General features: G+C 36.8%; 1 protein-coding gene across 1 annotated transcript in view; it reads right to left on the bottom strand.

Annotated features, from left to right (window-relative positions):
* Positions 1–1054: 1054 nt before the first annotated feature.
* The window catches only part of LOC119768855 (tetraspanin-11-like), a 76310-nt gene continuing 55008 nt past the window's right edge, over positions 1055–22356 (bottom strand). The window contains exon 4 of the mRNA XM_038260315.1: positions 1055–1259. The gene's annotated coding sequence lies outside the window, so the exon portion shown is untranslated. The remainder of the gene's footprint in view (positions 1260–22356) is intronic.

Here is a 22356-nt window from a genome sequence, read left to right on the forward strand (position 1 = left end):
AGGGTCAGACCCTACAGATGGCAACACAGTAAATTTATTACACTCATTCAAATGTTTTATTTTTTATTACGAGCACTTATTTAAGTATTTTTAATTTATTTGGATAAGCTCCATTTCGACCTTACATTCAATTCTCTTATTTGACGTTAATATTTAATGATGGTCTACGAATGCTCCTAAATATGTTTTGTGCTAAACTTTTGATCATTTTATATCGTCTTGTGTTTTCTGTGGGTTTTGGTTTCCATACATTTTTTAACTTTTCAATAATTAAATGAGATTCAAAAAGTATTAGAAATGTTATGTTATGTTCTACGTTATACACATATCGTCATGATTCGAAATCCGGACACTTAGTAGCATATCATTTTTGTTATAGGTGGCAAAAAACCATGAAACAAGTTAGAAATGTAGAAATATCATCAGGATGTAGTATGAACAGTCAGTTTTAAGAGAATACATGCAAAATATGTCTATTCTAACAAATTTTCATCAGAATTTTAAAATTAAAATTACTTGTTGTGCTTCAAATCCCGGACACTGATAAAAGCTGATTCGAAATCCGGACACTTTTGCTTCGAATTCCGGACACTCAATTTTGCTTATGAACAGCACAAATTTGGACTGAAATGTTGGTTAATAAGCGGTTAACATCAAAACAATCGAGATTTCATATAAAATTTGCTAGAATTTAAGGAAATCAAACCCATAAATTTCTGCTTTTCCTTTCCGGTGCATCGGACGCCTATGAAATATTTCAGTGAAATGTTTCACATTTTTGGTAAACTTATAATTTTATTTTATATAATTGTTTTGGCATTAACTACAGCGTTCAAACGAACTTTAAATGAAAGTTGATGTTAGAATTCATCATTTAACACAGTTTTGACATTCATAACGTGAACTTATATCCAAATAATTGATAAAACAAGATGAGGTTCCCGGGTTTCGAAGCGTCCGGGAATTCGAATCATGACGTTACATATTTTTTTCTTTTAACAAACTTGTTGTGATTTTATGTAGCTTAAAATGGAAAACATCTTTATGTTAAATACAGTTTATACATTGGCACAATCTTGTTTTTGGCTTTGAAGGTGTGTTTTTAAAACTAGCTTTTGAACAATCATAAAAATATTGGTAAATCTGATAAAATTTGTGCAATATGTTTATCTACATAATTTGTAAGCACATCCAGTTAGTCAACGAAATTCAGTATGAATTGCAGAAAACGACATAGCTGTTCTTTGTTCTCGATAAATCTGCAATGGGAAAAGGTTTTTATTATTACAATTGCGATTTTTTTTCGATAAGGTATTTATAAAAAATAAAAATAAAAAATAAATGCTGAAGATTCAGAAGGTGAATATATTCCATCTACTGGCTGAAAATCTATGATCTAGGACAAATGGGGGAGGGGTTTGTTGGTAGCGGAGACGTTAAATAAAAATCCACTTGGGCAAAATGGGCCAGCCTTTTTTGTTATTGTAGAGTGTGCACTTGGTAAAGAAACGGTAAAGAAAAAAAAATAATGGGCAGCTCGAGCAGACGGAAATAACTTGGGAATAACATTTTTTGATATTTGAAAATACTAGGCCAATAACATTTTATGTTATTTATAACAAGATTTGTTATTCGTCATCATGAAATTTGTGTTATTGGGTTGTTATTGTAAAAAATCAAATTATTCGCTCTACAGCATTGCCTTGGCGTTCTCGATTGCGAGATTCCTACTCGAAACTAGGTGTCCGAAGGCTTGATTGTTGAGGCAATTGCAAACCTCTTTTACACCTTAGCTTCCATCCACCCGGGATTCGAACTGACGACCTTTGGATTGTTAGTCCAACGGCCTACCAGTGACTCCACCGAGGCAGGACCCAGGGAGACGACTCCTGCACCTGACCTGGACTGAGCTAACGACCTAACCACTAGGTTAGACCGGGACCAACATTTACTTCCCTGTCCGACGGAAGGCGTGATCAGACAAATCTCGTCTCAAAATTTGCCACCGGGACCTTCTGGGATCAAACCCAGGACGACTGGGTGAGAGGCAACCACGCTTACCCCTACACCACGGTCCCGGCCCGGGTTGTTATTGTAATAACAGACTAATAACACTTTTAGTTATTCTTCGAACAAATCTTTGTTATTATTTTTTGTTATTTCAACAACTAATCCGATCATCCTAATAACAGTTGAAGGTATTCTTCCATAACAAAAAATGTTATTCCCAAGTTGTTTTTTCTTTCAACAAATATCAGACCAATAACAAATTTTGTTATGATAATATAAACTGTTATTAAACTGTTAATATAAACTGTTACCCGGGCGGAAAGTGAGTTGGTGGCGATAACTTGGAACTATCTTGGCTTGTTTATTTGCATCTTGTTGTAAACTCCTCGAGTTATGACGACTTTTGAAACCGACTGCGTATCATGGAAAGTATATTCCATAATCATACTGCATTATCTACAGTTGATATTGAGCTGTTAGTGGTAGTTTTTAGACTTAGCAAAAATTTCTTAAATTTTATTTTTCCAAAATTTTACCCGAACATCATGAAATGATTATTTTGACTTTATTTCAAATTTATACTTGACTTAGCAAAATTTGCAGTCACTGACAGAATTTTCAATTTCCGACACTTAGAATAATTTTCATGAGCTGATATTTTAAAATTTGATTTTATTTATGCTGGACTTTGAAATTTTTGCGTATATTTTTTAATTCTTTACTTTTTACAGAAAAAGCATTTTTTTGGGAATTTTCGGGAGGTTGGAATAATGATAAATTATTTTGATGTTTATTTTTGCTATGAACCAAAATTTCGGAAAAATCGACGAAATTACAGGAAATTTTTGTCCGATTTTTACAAAAACATCAGTTTGTTCCTAAAATAATGTCCCTAACAAAACGTCTTCATTGAAATTTTGAAATTCGAAAGTTTACGGGATCCGTATCACGACAAGATTGTTGGTAGAATTTATTAGATTTTCAGGACTTTGCGAAATTTTTGCTCTCAGCCAGTTGAATATTTTTCAACATTTTGAAAAATTATTTTGATAAGAAACATTACCAGGCTTTTTGAAATTTTACTGTGGATTTTTGGACTTATGCAATTTTAGGAATATTTTCATAGACTTTTATTTTTAATTAAAAAAAAATGGAATATAGAGACTTTGGATTTTTGGTGAATAATTGTGACATTTTGGCAATTCAACGCTTTCTCCACAATTTTTTAATGAGTTTTTAAAGTAAAATAATTTTTCAACTTTGAAAAGTCTTGTTTTGATGTAAGTGCGTATATTCCTGCAATATTACTCATATTTGTGAAGAGGAAGAAGGGGGTGGTCTGAATTGTGGCGGGTGCATTAAAACCAATAAAATTATTTTTGGGATCAAAATCTACTTTATGAACTTGGTATGATTTTTGGAAGATTTCAGTTGTTTGCTACTATAAACTCAACTTGATGTGGCATTGTTGGTCAAATAAACTCAACAAGATTTTTCGCAGATACGCCTCGAACAATTTATGTTCGTGGCCATGTTCGGTTATCTCTTAACCATACCCTGGGGTGAACTTGACTTGTTCGTGTTTTTACGAACATGGGTAGATTTTTCCAAGAAGCAACTTTCTGCCCGGGACCCAATAACACAAATTTCATAACGACGAATAACAAATCTTGTTATAAATAACATAACATGATATTGGCCTAGTATTTTCAAATATCAACAAATGTTATTCCCAAGTTATTTCCGTCTGCTCAGGCGGGCAGACGGTACCCGAGCAGACGGTAATAACAAAATTAATAATATTTCAATAACAAATCCTGTTAAAATAACAAAAAGTGTTATTATTTTATCCTGAAGTTCAACTTCAAGAAGAAAAATAATAACAGTTTCTGATAAAATAACAAAATTTGGTATTGAAGTGATATTATATTGAAAATGTTTAATAACACGCTAATAAGAGGAAATGTTATACATTTCAAAACTCTCCTCATAACAAAATTTGGTATTCGTTCGGTATACTGACTTAGAAATAAAATTACCATAAATCGCACAAATGGAAAAGTTTCTAAGTGTCCATAACACAATCTGTTATTATTTTTCTTTTGTTAAACATGTTTAAATTTTTGGGATAATTTTGTCTAATTTCGTCGGGGTCATTATTTTGGCCATGAAATGGGGTCCTTAAGCTAAAATTATTCTGAAAAGTTGAAATTTTGAAAGTTGATTTTTTTTAATTATTTGATATACCACCTAAAGGACTTTGTTTAAAATGGTTAGAACTATGGGATAATTTTGACCAATTTCGTCAGGGTCATTATTTTGGCCATGAAATGGGGTCCTTAAGCTTAAATTATTGTGAAAAGTTGAAATTTTAAAAGTTGATTTTTTTTATTATTTGATATACCCCCTTAGGGACTTTGCTAAAATTGGCTAGAACTATGGGATAATTTTGACCAATTTCGTCAGGGTCATTATTTTGGCCATGAATGGGGTCCTTAAGCTAAAATTATTCTAAAAAGTTGAAATTTTGAAAGTTAATTTTTTTAATTATTTGATATACCCCCTAAGGGACTTTGCTAAAATTGGTTAGAACTATGGGATAATTTTGACCCATTTCGTCGGGATCATTATTTTGGCCACGAAATGAGGTCCTTAAGCTAATATTATTCTGAAAAGTTGAAATTTTGAAAGTGGATATTTTTTAATTATTTGATATACCCCCTAAGGGATTTTACTAAAATTGGCTAGAACTATGAAATAATTTTGACCAATTTTATTTCACCATGAAATGGGGTTTCAAGCTAAAATTAATCCGATAAAATTAACTTTTCTGAGTTCATTTTTTTTTAATTTTGTTTTATTCCCTAACGGAATTGATTTATTTAATGAGAATTTTTGATGTGTGAATAACAAAAACTGTTATTATTTTCACAGAGCCAGGAAGTCGGAGCTGACGTTGAAGTTCGAGCTGGAGTGAGACCTCGGAGACTGCATCGGATTCAGCAAATTTTCAGCAACTTTTACTTGGAGTCGGAATCTGTGAAGTCGGGTATTTTGGAGAGCTGAAGTCGTCGTTGACGTCATATCCTACATCCAGAGTCGGAGTTGTCTTCAAAGTATGGATTCAAAGTCGCTTGGAGGTACCCGACTCTGCAGCCCTGACTAGGAGGAGTTATGGCAACTGCAGGTTTATTTGCAAATAACAAATAAACCAAAACAATAACTTTTTGTTATGGAGACATACCAGTTCAATAACATTTTTGTTATTATGCTGCTCCACCTCTCCGCACAAAATAACAAATCTTGTTATTCCTTCATGATTCCTTCTGTGTTATTGGTTTGTTATTGCAATAACAACATAATAACAGTTTATGTTATTCTTCGAACAAATCTTTGTTATTGATTTTTGTTATTTTAACAACTAATCCGATCATCCCAATAACATATTTCGATCTTCTCACAATATCAAAAACTGACCTTCCCAAGTTATTTCCGTCTGCTCGGGATATTATAATATCCCGAGCAGACGGAAATAACGGGATATTATAATATCCCGAGCAGACGGAAATAACTTGGGAAGGTCAGTTTTTGATATTGTGAGAAGATCGAAATATGTTATTGGGATGATCGGATTAGTTGTTAAAATAACAAAAATCAATAACAAAGATTTGTTCGAAGAATAACATAAACTGTTATTATGTTGTTATTGCAATAACAAACCAATAACACAGAAGGAATCATGAAGGAATAACAAGATTTGTTATTTTGTGCGGAGAGGTGGAGCAGCATAATAACAAAAAATGTTATTGAGCTGGTATGAGCATGAGCATGAGCATGAGCATGAGAGACCACCCATGGTTGTCCTTCTCCGTTGCTGAACAGGACCATAATATCCCATCAGCACAACCGGTCACACGCTTCAACGATCAAATGATGTTTCCCTTATCAACAGCATGCATGAATGCGCTGAAAAGATAAAACATCACGATCATCAAAACTAAAGCCGGTGCGAATAGGAAACAGTCGTTGGCTACCAACGGCGCCCGCCATGTCAGTTTGTAGATCTCGAGGGAATGGGACGGGAATGTTAGTTAGCACAGGCTGCTACCAAGGGTGGGTTCTATACGATATCCACACCCCCGCGTGTGCCGGAAAACTACTTCTACTTGGGATTTTGTTAGTGGGTAAGGGTAATGGCCAGGATTCAACATAGAGGATGATGATGCGACCCAATAATCAATAAATTTAGTTTAATGGTGTGATGTATTATGCATTCTCAAGGCAAACAGTCGGAGTAAGCGGATGAGACTATTCCCGGTTATTTGGTGTTGAGTTTAGCATAAATGATTTAATCTTAGACAGCCGGCTGTGGAAAGATAAAACCAACTAAAATGCGAAAACGCGAAACCGCCCGGATCGAAATACACGCACAATCGGGGGGACAACAAAGACCCTGCGTGATGACCGCGACGCGCACCGTTCGAATTCTCCAACTCAACTGTCAAACATCCCGAAACCGCCCGGATCGAAATACACACACAATCAGGGGGACAACAAAGACGGAAACGGCAACGAGAATCCTGCGTGATGACCGCGACGCGCACCGTTCAAATTCTCCAACTCAACTGTCAAACATCCCGAAACCGCCCGGATCGAAATACACACACAATCGGGGGGACAACAAAGACGGAAACGGCAACGAAAATCCTGCGCGAGGACCGCGACGCACACCGTTCAAATTCTCCAACGCAACTGTCAAACATCCCGAAAACGCCCGGATCGAAATACACACACAATCGGGGGGACAACAAAGACGGAAACGGCAACGAAAATCCTGCGCGAGGACCGCGACGCACACCGTTCAAATTCTCCAACTCAACTGTCAAACATCCCGAAACCGCCCGAATCGAAATACACACACAATCGGGGGGACAACAAAGACGGAAACGGCAACGAAAATCCTGCGTTGATGACCGCGACGCACACCGTTCAAATTCTCCAACTCAACTGTCAAACATCCCGAAACCGCCCGGATCGAAATACACACACATTCGGGGGGACAACAAAGAGGGAAACGGCAACGAAAATCCTGCGCGAGGACCGCGACGCACACCGTTCAAATTCTCCAACTCAACTGTCAAACATCCCGAAACCGCCCGGATCGAAATACACACACAATCGGGGGGACAACAAAGACGGAAACGGCAACGAAAATCCTGCGCGAGGACCGCGACGCACACCGTTCAAATTCTCCAACTCAACTGTCAAACATCCCGAAACCGCCCGGATCGAAATACACACACAATCGGGGGCAACAAAGGCGGAAACGGCAACGAAAATCCTGCGCGAGGACCGCGACGCACACCGTTCAAATTCTCCAACTCAACTGTCAAACATCCCGAAACCGCCCGGATCGAAATACACACACAATCGGGGGGACAACAAAGACGGAAACGGCAACGAAAATCCTGCGCGAGGACCGCGACGCACACCGTTCAAATTCTCCAACTCAACTGTCAAACATCCCGAAACCGCCCGGATCGAAATACACACACAATCGGGGGGACAACAAAGACGGAAACGGCAACGAAAATCCTGCGCGAGGACCGCGACGCACACCGTTCAAATTCTCCAACTCAACTGTCAAACATCCCGAAACCGCCCGGATCGAAATACACACACAATCGGGGGGACAACAAAGACGGAAACGGCAACAAAAATCTTGCGCGAGGACCGCGACGCACACCGTTCAAATTCTCCAACTCAACTGTCAAGCATCCCGAAACCGCCCGGATCGAAATACACACAATCGGGGGACAACAAAGACGGAAACGGCAACGAAAATCCTGCGCGAGGACAAATGTTATTGAACTGGTATGTCTCCATAACAAAATAGTTATTATTTTGGTTTATTTGTAATTTGCAAATAAACCTGCAGTTGCCATAACTCCTCTGTACTAGTCAGGGCTGCAGAGTCGGGTACCTCCAAGCGACTTTGAATCCATACTTTGAAGACAACTCCGACTCTGGATGCAGGATATGACGTCAACGACGACTTTAGCTCTCCAAAAATACCCGACTTCACAGATTCCGACTCCAAGTAAAAGTTGCTGAAAATTAGATGAATCCGATGCAGTCTCGAGGTCACACTCCAGCTCGAACTTCAACGTCGGCTCCGACTTCCTGGCTCTGTGAAAATAATAACAGTTTTTGTTATTCACACTTCAAAAATTCTCAATAAATAAATCAATTCCGTTAGGGAATATAACAAAATAAAAAAAAATGAACTCTCAAAAGTTAATTTATCGAATTAATTTTAGCTTGAAACCCCATTTCATGGTGAAATAATGACCCCGATGAAATTGGTCAAAATTATTTCATAGTTCTAACCATTTTAAACTAAGTCCTTTAGGGGGTATATCAAATAATTAAAAAAATCAACTTTCAAAATTTCAACTTTTTAGAATAATTTTAGCTTAAGGACCCCATTTCATGGCCAAAATAATGACCCCGACGAAATTGGTCAAAATTATCCCATAGTTCTAACCATTTTAAACTAAGTCCTTTAGGGGGTATATCAAATAATTAAAAAAATCAACTTTCAAAATTTCAACTTTTTAGAATAATTTTAGCTTAAGGACCCCATTTCATGGCCAAAATAATGACCCTGACGAAATTGGTCAAAATTATCCCATAGTTCTAACCATTTTAAACTAAGTCCTTTAGGGGGTATATCAAATAATAAAAAAATCAAATTTCAAAATTTCAGCTTTTTAGAATAATTTTAGCTTAAGGACCCCATTTCATGACCAAAATAATGACCCTGACGAAATTGGTCAAAATTATCCCATAGTTCTAACCATTTTAAACTAAGTCCTTTAGGGGGTATATCAAATAATTAAAAAAATCAACTTTCAAAATTTCAACTTTTTGTAATAATTTTAGCTTAAGGACCCCATTTCATGGCAAAAATAATGACCCTGACGAAATTGGTCCTTTTGGGGGTATATCAAATAATTAAAAAAATCAACTTTCAAAATTTCAACTTTTTAGAATAATTTTAGCTTAAGGACCCCATTTCATGACCAAAATAATGATCCCGACGAAATTGGTAAAAATTATCCCATAGTTCTAGCCAATTTTATCAAAGTCCCTTAGGGGGTATATCAAATAATTAAAAAAATCAACTTTCAAAATTTCAACTTTTTAGAATAATTTTAGCTTAAGGACCCCATTTCATGACCAAAATAATGACCCCGACGAAATTGGTAAAAATTATCCCATAGTTCTAGCCAATTTTAACAAAGTCCCTTAGGGGGTTTACCAAATAATTAAAAAAATCTACTTTCAAAATTTCATTTTTTTAGAAAAATTTTAGCTTAAGGACCCCATTTCATGGCCAAAATATTGACCCCGACGAAATTGGTCAAAATCATCCCATAGTTCTAGCCAATTTTAGCAAAGTCCCTTAGGGGGTATATCAAATAATTTAAAAAATCAACTTCCAAAATTTCAACTTTTTAGAATAATTTTAGCTTAAGGACCCCATTTCATGGCCAAAATATTGACTCCGACGAAATTAGACAAAATTATCCCAAAGATCTAAACATATTTAACAAAAGAAAAAATAATAACAGATTGTGTTATGGACACTTAGAAACTTTTCCATTTGTGCGATTTGTGGTAATTTCATTTCTAAGTCAGTATACCGAACGAATAACAAATTTTGTTACTAGGAGAGTTTTTGAAATGTACACTCAAACCCCGATGGTTTGACACCAACTGTTGTCAAACGAACGGGGTCACGTTTTAGTTTGACACCCCTTTTACACGGAGTTCACGCACTACCTAACGATTGTTTTGATAGTGTGCGTAAGCGTCGTGTAAAGTGACAGTTCGTCACTTTTTAGTTTGACTTTGACCAACCAACGGGGTACAAACTAAAAAGTGTCAAACGAAAAAGTGACCAACCACCGGGGGTTGAGTGTATAACATTTCCTCTTATTGGCGTGTTATTAAACATTTTCAATATAATATCACTTCAATACCAAATTTTGTTATTTTATCAGAAACTGTTATTATTTTTTCTTCTTGAAGTTGAACTTCAGGTTAAATTAATAACAATTTTTATTATTTTAACAGGATTTGTTATTGAACTATTATTAATTTTGTTATTACAGTCTGCCCGGGATAACAAAATTCATGCCATTTCAATAACAAATACTGTTAAAATAACAAAAAATGTTATGGAATCTTCTTGAACAAACCATTTTTGCATAAGAGTTTAATACCCGGGCAGAAAGTTGCATCTTGGAAAAATCTACCCATGTTCGTAAAAACACGAACAAGTCAAGTTCACCCCAGGGTATGGTTAAGAGATAACCGAACATGGCCACGAACATAAATTGTTCGAGGTGTATCTGCGAAAAATCTTGTTGAGTTTATTTGACCAACAATGCCACATCAAGTTGAGTTTATATTAGCAAACAACTGAAATCTTCCAAAAATCATATCAAGTTCATGAAGTAGATTTTGATCCCAAAATAATTTTATTGGTTTTTAATGCACCCGCCACTATTCAGACCCCCCTCCCCTTCTTTCTCTTTATAAATATGAGTAATATTGCAGGAATATACGCACTTACATCAAAACAAGATTTTTCAAAGTTGAAAAATTATTTTACTTTAAAAACTCATTAAAAAATTGTGGAGAAAGCGTTGAATTGCCAAAATGTCACAATAATTTTCCAAATCACGAAAAATCCAAAGTCTCTATATTCCATTTTTTTAAAATTAAAAATAAAAGTCTATGAAAATATTCCTAAAATTGCATAAGTCCAAAAATCCACAGTAAAATTTGAAAAAGCCTGGTAATGTTTCTAATCAAAATAATTTTTCAAAATGTTGAAAAATATTCAACTGGCTGAGAGCAAAAATTTCGCAAAGTCCTGAAAATCTAATAAATTCTACCAACAATCTTGTCGTGATACGGATCCCGTAAATTTTCTAAGTGCCGGAACGATTTTTGTAGGGGTATATCAATAATTATTAAAACCAACTTTCGAATTTCAAAATTTCAATGAAGACGTTTTGTTAGGGACATTATTTTAGGAACAAACTGATGTTTTTGTAAAAATCGGACGAAAATTTCCTGTAATTTCGTCGATTTTTCCGAAATTTTGGATCAAAGCAAAAATAAACATCAAAATAATTTATCATGTTTCCAACCTCCTGAAAATTTTCTAAGTCCCAAAAAAATGCTTTTTCTGTAAAAGTAAAGAATTAAAAAATATACGCAAAAATTTCAAAGTCCAGCATAAATAAAATCAAACTTTAAAATATCAGCTCATGAAAATTATTCTAAGTGTCGGAAATTGAAAATTCTGTCAGTGACTGCAAAAAGTCAGTATAAATTAGAAATAAAGTCAAAATAATTATTGCATGATGTTCGGGTAAAATTTTGGAAAAATAAAATTTTCGAAATTTTGCTAAGTCTAAAAAACTACCACTAACAGCTCAATATCAACTGTAGATAATGCAGTATGATCATGGAATATACTTTCCATTATACGCAGTCGGTTTCAAAAGTCGTCATAACTCGAGGAGTTTACAACAAGATGCAAATAAACCAGCCAAGATAGTTCGATGTTGTCGCAACCAACTCACTTTCCGCCCGGGGTTGTTATTGTAATAACAGACTAATAACACTTTTAGTTATTCTTCGAACAAATCTTTGTTATTATTTTTTGTTATTTTAACAACTAATCCGATCATCCCAATAACAGTTGAAGGTATTCTTCCATAACAAAAAATGTTATTCCCAAGTTGTTTTTTCTTTCAACAAATATCAGACCAATAACAAATTTTGTTATGATAACATAAACTGTTATTAAACTCTTATGCAAAAATGGTTTTTTCAAGAAGATTCCATAACATTTTTTGTTATTTTAACAGTATTTGTTATTGAAATGGCATGAATTTTGTTATTACCGTCTGCCCTATCCCGAGCAGACGGAAATAACTTGGGAAGGTCAGTTTTTGATATTGTGAGAAGATCGAAATATGTTATTGGGATGATCGGATTAGTTGTTAAAATAACAAAAATCAATAACAAAGATTTGTTCGAAGAATAACATAAACTGTTATTATGTTGTTATTGCAATAACAAACCAATAACACAGAAGGAATCATGAAGGAATAACAAGATTTGTTATTTTGTGCGGAGAGGTGGAGCAGCATAATAACAAAAAATGTTATTGAACTGGTATGTCTCCATAACAAAAAAGTTATTGTTTTGGTTTATTTGTTATTTGCAAATAAACCTGCAGTTGCCATAACTCCTCCTAGTCAGGGCTGCAGAGTCGGGTACCTCCAAGCGACTTTGAATCCCCGGGCAGACGGTAATAACAAAATTAATAATATTTCAATAACAAATCCTGTTAAAATAACAAAAAGTGTTATTATTTTATCCTGAAGTTCAACTTCAAGAAGAAAAAATAATAACAGTTTCTGATAAAATAACAAAATTTGGTATTGAAGTGATATTATATTGAAAATGTTTAATAACACGCTAATAAGAGAAATGTTATACATTTCAAAAACTCTCCTCATAACAAAATTTGGTATTCGTTCGGTATACTGACTTAGAAATAAAATTACCATAAATCGCACAAATGGAAAAGTTTCTAAGTGTCCATAACACAATCTGTTATTATTTTTCTTTTGTTAAACATGTTTAAATTTTTGGATAATTTTGTCTAATTTCGTCAGGGTCATTATTTTGGCCATGAAATGGGGTCCTTAAGCTAAAATTATTCTGAAAAGTTGAAATTTTGAAAGTTGATTTTTAATTATTTGATATACCACCTAAAGGACTTTGTTTAAAATGGTTAGAACTATGGGATAATTTTGACCAATTTCGTCAGGGTCATTATTTTGGCCATGAAATGGGGTCCTTAAGCTTAAATTATTGTGAAAAGTTGAAATTTTAAAAGTTGATTTTTTTTATTATTTGATATACCCCCTTAGGGACTTTGCTAAAATTGGCTAGAACTATGGGATAATTTTGACCAATTTCGTCAGGGTCATTATTTTGGCCATGAATGGGGTCCTTAAGCTAAAATTATTCTAAAAAGTTGAAATTTTGAAAGTTAATTTTTTTAATTATTTGATATACCCCCTAAGGGACTTTGCTAAAATTGGTTAGAACTATGGGATAATTTTGACCAATTTCGTCAGGGTCATTATTTTGGCCACGAAATGAGGTCCTTAAGCTAATATTATTCTGAAAAGTTGAAATTTTGAAAGTGGATATTTTTAATTATTTGATATACCCCTAAGGGATTTTACTAAAATTGGCTAGAACTATGAAATAATTTTGACCAATTTTATTTCACCATGAAATGGGGTTTCAAGCTAAAATTAATCCGATAAAATTAACTTTTCTGAGTTCATTTTTTTAATTTTGTTTTATTCCTAACGGAATTGATTTATTTAATGAGAATTTTTGATGTGTGAATAACAAAAACTGTTATTATTTTCACAGAGCCAGGAAGTCGGAGCTGACGTTGAAGTTCGAGCTGGAGTGAGACCTCGGAGACTGCATCGGATTCAGCAAATTTTCAGCAACTTTTACTTGGAGTCGGAATCTGTGAAGTCGGGTATTTTGGAGAGCTGAAGTCGTCGTTGACGTCATATCCTACATCCAGAGTCGGAGTTGTCTTCAAAGTATGGATTCAAAGTCGCTTGGAGGTACCCGACTCTGCAGCCCTGACTAGGAGGAGTTATGGCAACTGCAGGTTTATTTGCAAATAACAAATAAACCAAAACAATAACTTTTGTTATGGAGACATACCAGTTCAATAACATTTTTGTTATTATGCTGCTCCACCTCTCCGCACAAAATAACAAATCTTGTTATTCCTTCATGATTCCTTCTGTGTTATTGGTTTGTTATTGCAATAACAACATAATAACAGTTTATGTTATTCTTCGAACAAATCTTTGTTATTGATTTTTGTTATTTTAACAACTAATCCGATCATCCCAATAACATATTTCGATCTTCTCACAATATCAAAAACTGACCTTCCCAAGTTATTTCCGTCTGCTCGGGTCCATACTTTGAAGACAACTCCGACTCTGGATGTAGGATATGACGTCAACGACGACTTCAGCTCTCTAAAAATACCCGACTTCACAGATTCCGACTCCAAGTAAAAGTTGCTGAAAATTTGCTGAATCCGATGCAGTCTCCGAGGTCTCACTCCAGCTCGAACTTCAACGTCAGCTCCGACTTCCTGGCTCTGTGAAAATAATAACAGTTTTTGTTATTCACACATCAAAAATTCTCATTAAATAAATCAATTCCGTTAGGGAATAAAACAAAATTAAAAAAAAATGAACTCAGAAAAGTTAATTTTATCGGATTAATTTTAGCTTGAAACCCCATTTCATGGTGAAATAAAATTGGTCAAAATTATTTCATAGTTCTAGCCAATTTTAGTAAAATCCCTTAGGGGGTATATCAAATAATTAAAAAATATCCACTTTCAAAATTTCAACTTTTCAGAATAATATTAGCTTAAGGACCTCATTTCGTGGCCAAAATAATGATCCCGACGAAATGGGTCAAAATTATCCCATAGTTCTAACCAATTTTAGCAAAGTCCCTTAGGGGGTATATCAAATAATTAAAAAAATTAACTTTCAAAATTTCAACTTTTTAGAATAATTTTAGCTTAAGGACCCCATTCATGGCCAAAATATGGTCAAAATTATCCCATAGTTCTAGCCAATTTTAGCAAAGTCCCTAAGGGGGTATATCAAATAATAAAAAAAATCAACTTTTAAAATTTCAACTTTTCACAATAATTTAAGCTTAAGGACCCCATTTCATGGCCAAAATAATGACCCTGACGAAATTGGTCAAAATTATCCCATAGTTCTAATCATTTTAAACAAAGTCCTTTAGGTGGTATATCAAATAATTAAAAAAAATCAACTTTCAAAATTTCAACTTTTCAGAATAATTTTAGCTTAAGGACCCCATTTCATGGCCAAAATAATGACCCCGACGAAATTAGACAAAATTATCCCAAAAATTTAAACATGTTTAACAAAAGAAAAATAATAACAGATTGTGTTATGGACACTTAGAAACTTTTCCATTTGTGCGATTTATGGTAATTTTATTTCTAAGTCAGTATACCGAACGAATACCAAATTTTGTTATGAGGAGAGTTTTGAAATGTATAACATTTCCTCTTATTAGCGTGTTATTAAACATTTTCAATATAATATCACTTCAATACCAAATTTTGTTATTTTATCAGAAACTGTTATTATTTTTCTTCTTGAAGTTGAACTTCAGGATAAAATAATAACACTTTTTGTTATTTTAACAGGATTTGTTATTGAAATATTATTAATTTTGTTATTACCGTCTGCCCGGGTAGCGGGAGAAGCGATAGCCAAAGAAAACCAGAAAGGGTGAAGAAAAGTCCCTAGAACTTTGACCCTTTTTTCTTTGGAGGTGAGTTCTGGACCAATGAAATAGGTTTTCTCAAATCTGTCAACTTCACAAATCACGTTTAACGCAGGGGGCGACATCTATATTTCACTACAGGCAGCTCGCCCGTAGCCAACAAAAGCTGTCAACACGCTTACCAGGGGAACTCAAATTTGAGTGGATCCAATCAAAACGGCGCAAACCGTAGTCATACAAATTTGACATCGAGTACCCGAACTTAACTTGTGTTAAAATATAATTTTCAGCATTAGGAGCAACGGTTCCTCCTCCAAACCTTCGTGCTACTGCTCGTACAGGAGGATTTCCACCCGGGACATCTTGTTTGGCGGAATTCAACGGAATTGACTACGGATGGACGAGGACTAGCGAGTGACACTTGTCGACATCGTTGGAGAGTTCGGTAACAAGGTTGCGCGGTTCCATGAGGCGTGGTGTGGCCATGGGGAAGGCAGAGTAGGCGACTCGATGGGCGGTGGGGATGCTTTGGCAACCTCCACGGTGGAGCGTTTCCTGGGCGAAGGATTGGTCGATAATTTTGAACTTGACGTTCCGAATGGGGTCTTCGCTGAACGGTCCATCGTGGGAGCCCAACTGGAAGCCTTGCACGATGGAGTCTTTGACGGAGCCGAGCAGGGTTTTGTCCGAAGGACAGCTTGTCGTTGACGAGGATGTGTGGGCTGGTGTTGTACGGGCCGAAGGCCCAAATCGCTCGTGACGCGAGCAGATCCCAGTCGTAGTTGACCTGGAATAACTCGCCTCGTCCTCGGCCAGGTCCTTCTCCAGCGGTTCTGGCTAATGGCAAGTGGCAAGTAGTCGTATGTTACCAAACTTCAGCAGCGCGGGAACAGTTTCACTCTAGTGGAGCCGGTGGATGAGTTGACGCGCAGAATCTACGGCATTAGCTGGAGAAGATAGATCTTGAACTCGCATCCGACCTACGAGCGTCCTACAAGTACCCTTGACCAGCACGTTCCGCAGCGTTGCCAAGAAGCCCTTCAGCACGAGCTCCAGCCTGACCTATGTTCCTGAACGGCACGCAGCCCGGTTTCTGGTGTCAATTCGTCTTCGCCCCACCCGGATGGCCTCCGGCGGCGTTGTTGTTCTGCTTCTGGCGGTCGTTTAAACGCCACTGTCCTGCCGGATCTTCTAGCTCACTCAAGCGGCTGCACCTGCAGGGCCTATGATTGCCAGCCTGTCCACTACTCCACTCCGATTGGTCCCGGATTTGAAGGCCGTGTGCGCGTTCGGTTCGCACGTGTGGATGTTGGCGAGGATGGCCAGAAAGATGAGTTGATGGAAATGATGCGCCCGAGAAAGTCGCGGTTGTTTGAGAGGAGGGTGGTTTGCAGGCGAGCGAGTTTGTTCAAAGTTTGAATCGTAAAGTTCCGACGGCCAGTGGTGACCGTTACCATCAGAGCAATTCTCTGAGTTTTCGGTCATTCGATTTTTGTATTTTTAATCCGGCTGAAACTTTTTGGTGCCTTCGGTATGCCCAAAGAAGCCAATTTGCATCATTAGTTTGTCCATATAATTTTCCATACAAATTTGGCAGCTGTCCATACAAAAATGATATGTGAAAATTCAAAAATCTGTATCTTTTGAAGGAATTTTTTGATCGAGTTGGTGTCTTCGACAAAGTTGTAGGTATGGATATGGACTACACTGAAAAAAATGATACACGGTAAAAAAATTTTGGTGATTTTTTATTTAACTTTTTGTCACTAAAACTTGATTTGCAAAAACACTATTTTTAATTTTTTTATTTTTTGATATGTTTTAGAGGACATAAAATGCCAACTTTTCAGAAATTTCCAGAATGGGCAAAAAATCTTTGACCGAGTTATGATTTTTTGAATCAATACTGATTTTTTCAAAAAATCGAAACATCGGTCGCAAAAAATTTTCAACTTCATTTTTCGATGTAAAATCGAATTTGCAATCAAAAAGTACTTTAGTGATTTTTTAATAAAGAGCACCGTTTTCAAGTTATAGCCATTTATAGGTAACTTTTTTTGAAAATAGTCGCAGTTTTTCATTTTTGCCTTTCTCACTAAAGAAAGGTATAGGTTTTACTTTAAGCCAGGACGTCATTTCCATCTTCGTAAATATGTCGATTCAGCATGAATTTTAATCGGAAAAATCGCCAAAAAATCACACTGCATCGATTTTCGACGCTCTATCGATTCACCTTGACAGAACTCATCTATCTCGAACCCTCGAATTTTGAGAAAATAAATTCCGTGGAGGTCGAGTGATGTTCGTATGTGGTAAAATTTTGCAAAATTTTGTGTCGCGCCGTTCTCAGCTCCCATAAATCCGATTTCGATTCTCCTAAATGCAGATGAAAGCTAGTGTGCTGAACCTGGGCGAGTTGCCGCGCAAATTTCGAATTATCCATCTGTTTTCGGATGCGGCCAGACTTTTCCAGAAAATACACAGTTTTCAAATGAAAATATGGTCAAAAATTTTAATTTTCATACCTTTTATTTATCTCAAAAATTGCATTTTTCGAGCCCTACAACCTCCCAAATTTTCATCCAGATTCATAATATGGTTCTGGAGTTAGAGCCGTTTGATTGACCTACCATAAGAAACAAAATCCCTAAAAAAAGGTAAAAGCCCACCTGGTGACCTTCGCCAACATTTTTCATTTCTGATTTTATTCGAAATTTCTTGCTACATTCATTTTTTTTTTGTGGGATTTAAGACTACTGCGACCATTTAGTTGATCTATTGTAGTGTACCCCTAATTACTGTCGCATATTTTCAGGGTGACAAGTCACCATTTAGGGTGACCGCCACTGACTGAGGATGCGATATACCCCAGTTTGGCATTGCTTCGAGAATGAAGTCAACAACCGAAGTGGGATTTTCTGAATAAATTTCTGAGGAGTTAAAATCCCTTTATTGAAAAATTTAATTCATTCATAGTACAGACCATGAGTGAGCATCTGAAACAAATTCGACATCGATCGGCAATCCCGATCAATTTTTAGAACGACGGCTCGACTTATACTCGTTCGTAGTATTTTGTCTACCGATGTTTCCTTCAACATGTAAGATATCGTAGCTTTTCGGTTTCTTTTGCTCTGTCCGTTTTTGCATAACTGTCCAATGTTTATGCAAAAACTATTTTGACATAGGACATTCATCCGGGTACAATCAATTTGTTTCCCGTGTGCTCCTAAAATCGCCTTTAAGTAGGCTTCATTTGTCGTGTCGTTTTATTTAACAGAGTTCATTGGATTCCAATAGGAGCTTTCGAAGCTTCTAAGCTTTATATCGTTTTCAAAGTTTTCAATGCTCGCGACGCCAATGGCTATCTACCTAAGGTATTGCGATTGAGTGTGTAGTGGTGCAGTTGTAAAAATATCTATCTCTGACTCTCTCACTTTCGTAGACGCTGAATGGCAAGCTTCCCACTGTGCGGTTAACTCGGTTTTGCTTTGCGCCTCCTTTGTTCGGTTTTGGGCTCGTACCAAAACTAGAAAACCAAAACCGCGGTGTGTGTCGTCACTTGCGCATTGGAAGCTAAGAATTTGTACGATTAAAAATATTCGATAGGTGAATTCTTTTAGAAAACACATCATTAATAATACCTTGCTTTCATCATAAGATTTTTTGTATCAAGTCGATGTTGTGAATTGAGAGAAGTTATATTCTTTAGTAAGAAAGGCTCTATCTCACCCCTGGTGGGATTAAATCGGGTTTTAAATTAGTGCTCATGTTTGCCCACCTTTGAAAAAATATTTTGAAAAGCTGAGAAAATTCTCTAAATTTTGCTTTATTGAACTTTGTTGATGCGACCCATAGTTGCTGAGATATTGCTATGCAAAGGCTAAAAACAGGAAAATTGATGTTTTCTAAGTCTCACCCAAACAACCCACCATTTTCTAATGTCGATATCTCAGCAACTATAGGTCCGATTTACAATGTTAAAACATGAAACATTCGTGAAATTTTCCGATCTTTTCGAAAAAAATATTTTCAAAAATTTTAAACCAAGACTAACATTTTGAACGAGCCAAACATTCAATATTACGCCCATTTGAAATGTTAGTCTTGATTTTAAATTTTTGAAAATATTTTTTTCGAAAAGATCGGAAAATTTCACGAATGTTTCATGTTTTAACATTGTAAATCGGACCTATAGTTGCTGAGATATCGACATTAGAAAATGTTGGGTTGTTTGGGTGGAGAAAACATCAATTTTCCTGTTTTTAGCCTACAGCTCTCAACAACTATGGGTCGCATCAACAAAGTTCAATAAAGCAAAATATAGAGAATTTTCTCAGCTTTTCAAAATATTTTTCAAAGGTGGGCAAACAACTATAAAAAATGAAAAACTGCGACAATTTTCAAAAAGTTACCTAAAAATGGCTATAACTTGAAAACGGTGCACTTTATCAAAAAATCACTAAAGTACTTGGCAGTCTGCGATCAGCAGAGAAGCGAGTCAGACGTGTGTCCCTCACAAACCAAAAGAGTGCTAAAAAGTGCAAAAAATGCCTCACGGCAAGAAAAAGAGGCGGTCCTCACCAGCAGGATCGGCAGATTTGAAGAAGCTAAAGAATGCCGAAGTGCTACCTGCAAAGCCAGGCAGTTTGAGCAAGGACGCTCAAAATTCGTCTGGAAACCAGTTTGCTACCCTCCCTGTGGACGTGAGCGAGAAGGAAGAATTTGAACGACGGGAAAAGTTGCCACCCATTTTTGTGAAAACATTGTCATCGGATTCGGTGCGAAAGTGGCTGACCGGATTTATCAAATCTGGTGCTTTACGAGCTTCCATTCGCTTGTGTGCTGATGGACTCAAAATTCTGCTACCTACCAGAAAGGATTACAACTACGTTCGGGATTTCCTGAACAACACAAAGATTGAATACTACAGCCATGACGATCCAGGTAAACGCCCCATGAAACAGGTCCTCCGAGGCCTGTACGACATGGATGTAAGTGTGCTGAAAGAAGAGCTCAAATCTCTGAAGTTGAACGTCATCGAAGTTTCAAGATGACGAGACACAACAAGGACATCAAGTATCGTGATCAACTGTACCTGGTTCATCTCGAGAAAGGATCGACAACGCCGTCTGAGCTGAAGGCAGTTCGGGCAATTTTCAACATCATCGTGTCTTGGGAACGTTATCGTCCAGTGCACCGTGACGTGACACAGTGTTCGAACTGTTTGCAGTTTGGGCATGGTGGAAGGAACTGTTTCATCAAGAGTCGTTGTGCAACCTGCGGAGGTGAGCACAAAACTCAAGCTTGCGAAACAATCAACGAGAACATCGAAGCGAAATGCTTCAATTGCGGCGGCGACCATTCTACCAAGAATCGAAGCTGCCCAAAACGAGCTGAGTTTGTAAAAATTCGGCAGCAAGCGACGACGAGGCACCAACCAAATCGTCGCAAAACACCACCAACTTTCACGGACGTGGATTTTCCTGCTTTCATTTCATTTCATTTTTTATTTTGGTGGGCAAAAGCCCCTTGAGCTGTGTCAGACACATTCTCAAGAAGGCATAAAAACCACCTCATCTTAACGCATCAACAAGTTTACAAACTCCAATGATACAAGATTTCTTAAACTAATACATAGAACACAAATAAAACTTTCCCTAATCCTAACCTAAACTGAGATCACAGTTGGATATCACAAGTAGAAAGCTTCTGGTAGCGATGGGTCAAGTTTTAAAATGGTTTAGGAAAAGTTTCCGAAGTACGTTGCGAGACAAATGGAAGTCAAAGTGCACGTAGCAATCGTTAAAGACTCTACACATGCTCGACACGGCCGCGTTGCGACCGTAGTTGGTCGATGCGCGTGGAATTCTAATGAATTGGTGAGATCTGATCGTACGGCGTTGAATGTAGAAGTTGACTTGCTCAAGAATCTCAGGACAGTCAATTGAAGACTTTAACAAATCAGACACGAAGATTGCTTTAGCTACGTCACGACGAACAGATAGAAGGTCAAGACCAAGGGAATTGCAGCGATCTGCGTAGCTAGGTGGATTTAGTGGGTCCACTAGGGGGATGTGGCGAAGCGCATACCTAGTGAACTTCCGTTGAACCTTTTCAATTCGCTCGATACCGTTTTGGTAGAACGGAGCCCAGACCACCGAACAATATTCTAGTGTCGAGCGAACCAGTGAGCAATAAAGTGCCTTCAAACACGAAACTTGACGAAAATGTTTAGCCACACGAAAAACAAAACCAAGAACTTTGGATGCCTTAGAGACGGTGTAGGAAATATGTTCAATAAAGGACAATTGACAGTCTAACACAACACCAAGGTCTTTGATAGATGACGAACGACTAAGACTAGTATTTGATAGATTATAGTCAAAGGATATTGTCGATCGCTTGCGGGTAAAGGTAATCACAGAGCATTTCGAGGCGTTAAGGACCATTCTGTTGTCGTCACACCAGTGGGCGAAGATGTTAAGTTGGTCTTGCAGCAAGAGCGCATCGTTGCTAGAGTTTATGACAGCAAAGAGCTTGATATCATCAGCATACGACAGTTTGTGACACTTAAGTAACAGGTGGACATCGTTCATGTACAACAGGTAGATGATTGGACCGAGATGACTTCCTTGAGGTACACCGGAGAAAACAGCAAAAACTGCGGACAAGACATCACCAATTTTGACACACATTTCACGGTCAGAGAGGTACGAGCACAGCCACTTAAGAAACGATCCACAAAAGCCTAACCTTTCCAATTTAGCAAAAGCAATCCGATGATTTATCTTGTCAAAAGCGGCGGAGAGATCTGTGTAAATGGCATCTACTTGCTGGCGTTTTTGCATAGATTGGGAA

This window comes from Culex quinquefasciatus, chromosome 1 (assembly GCF_015732765.1).
Source record: "Culex quinquefasciatus strain JHB chromosome 1, VPISU_Cqui_1.0_pri_paternal, whole genome shotgun sequence".
Classification (NCBI taxonomy): Eukaryota; Metazoa; Arthropoda; class Insecta; order Diptera; family Culicidae; genus Culex; species Culex quinquefasciatus.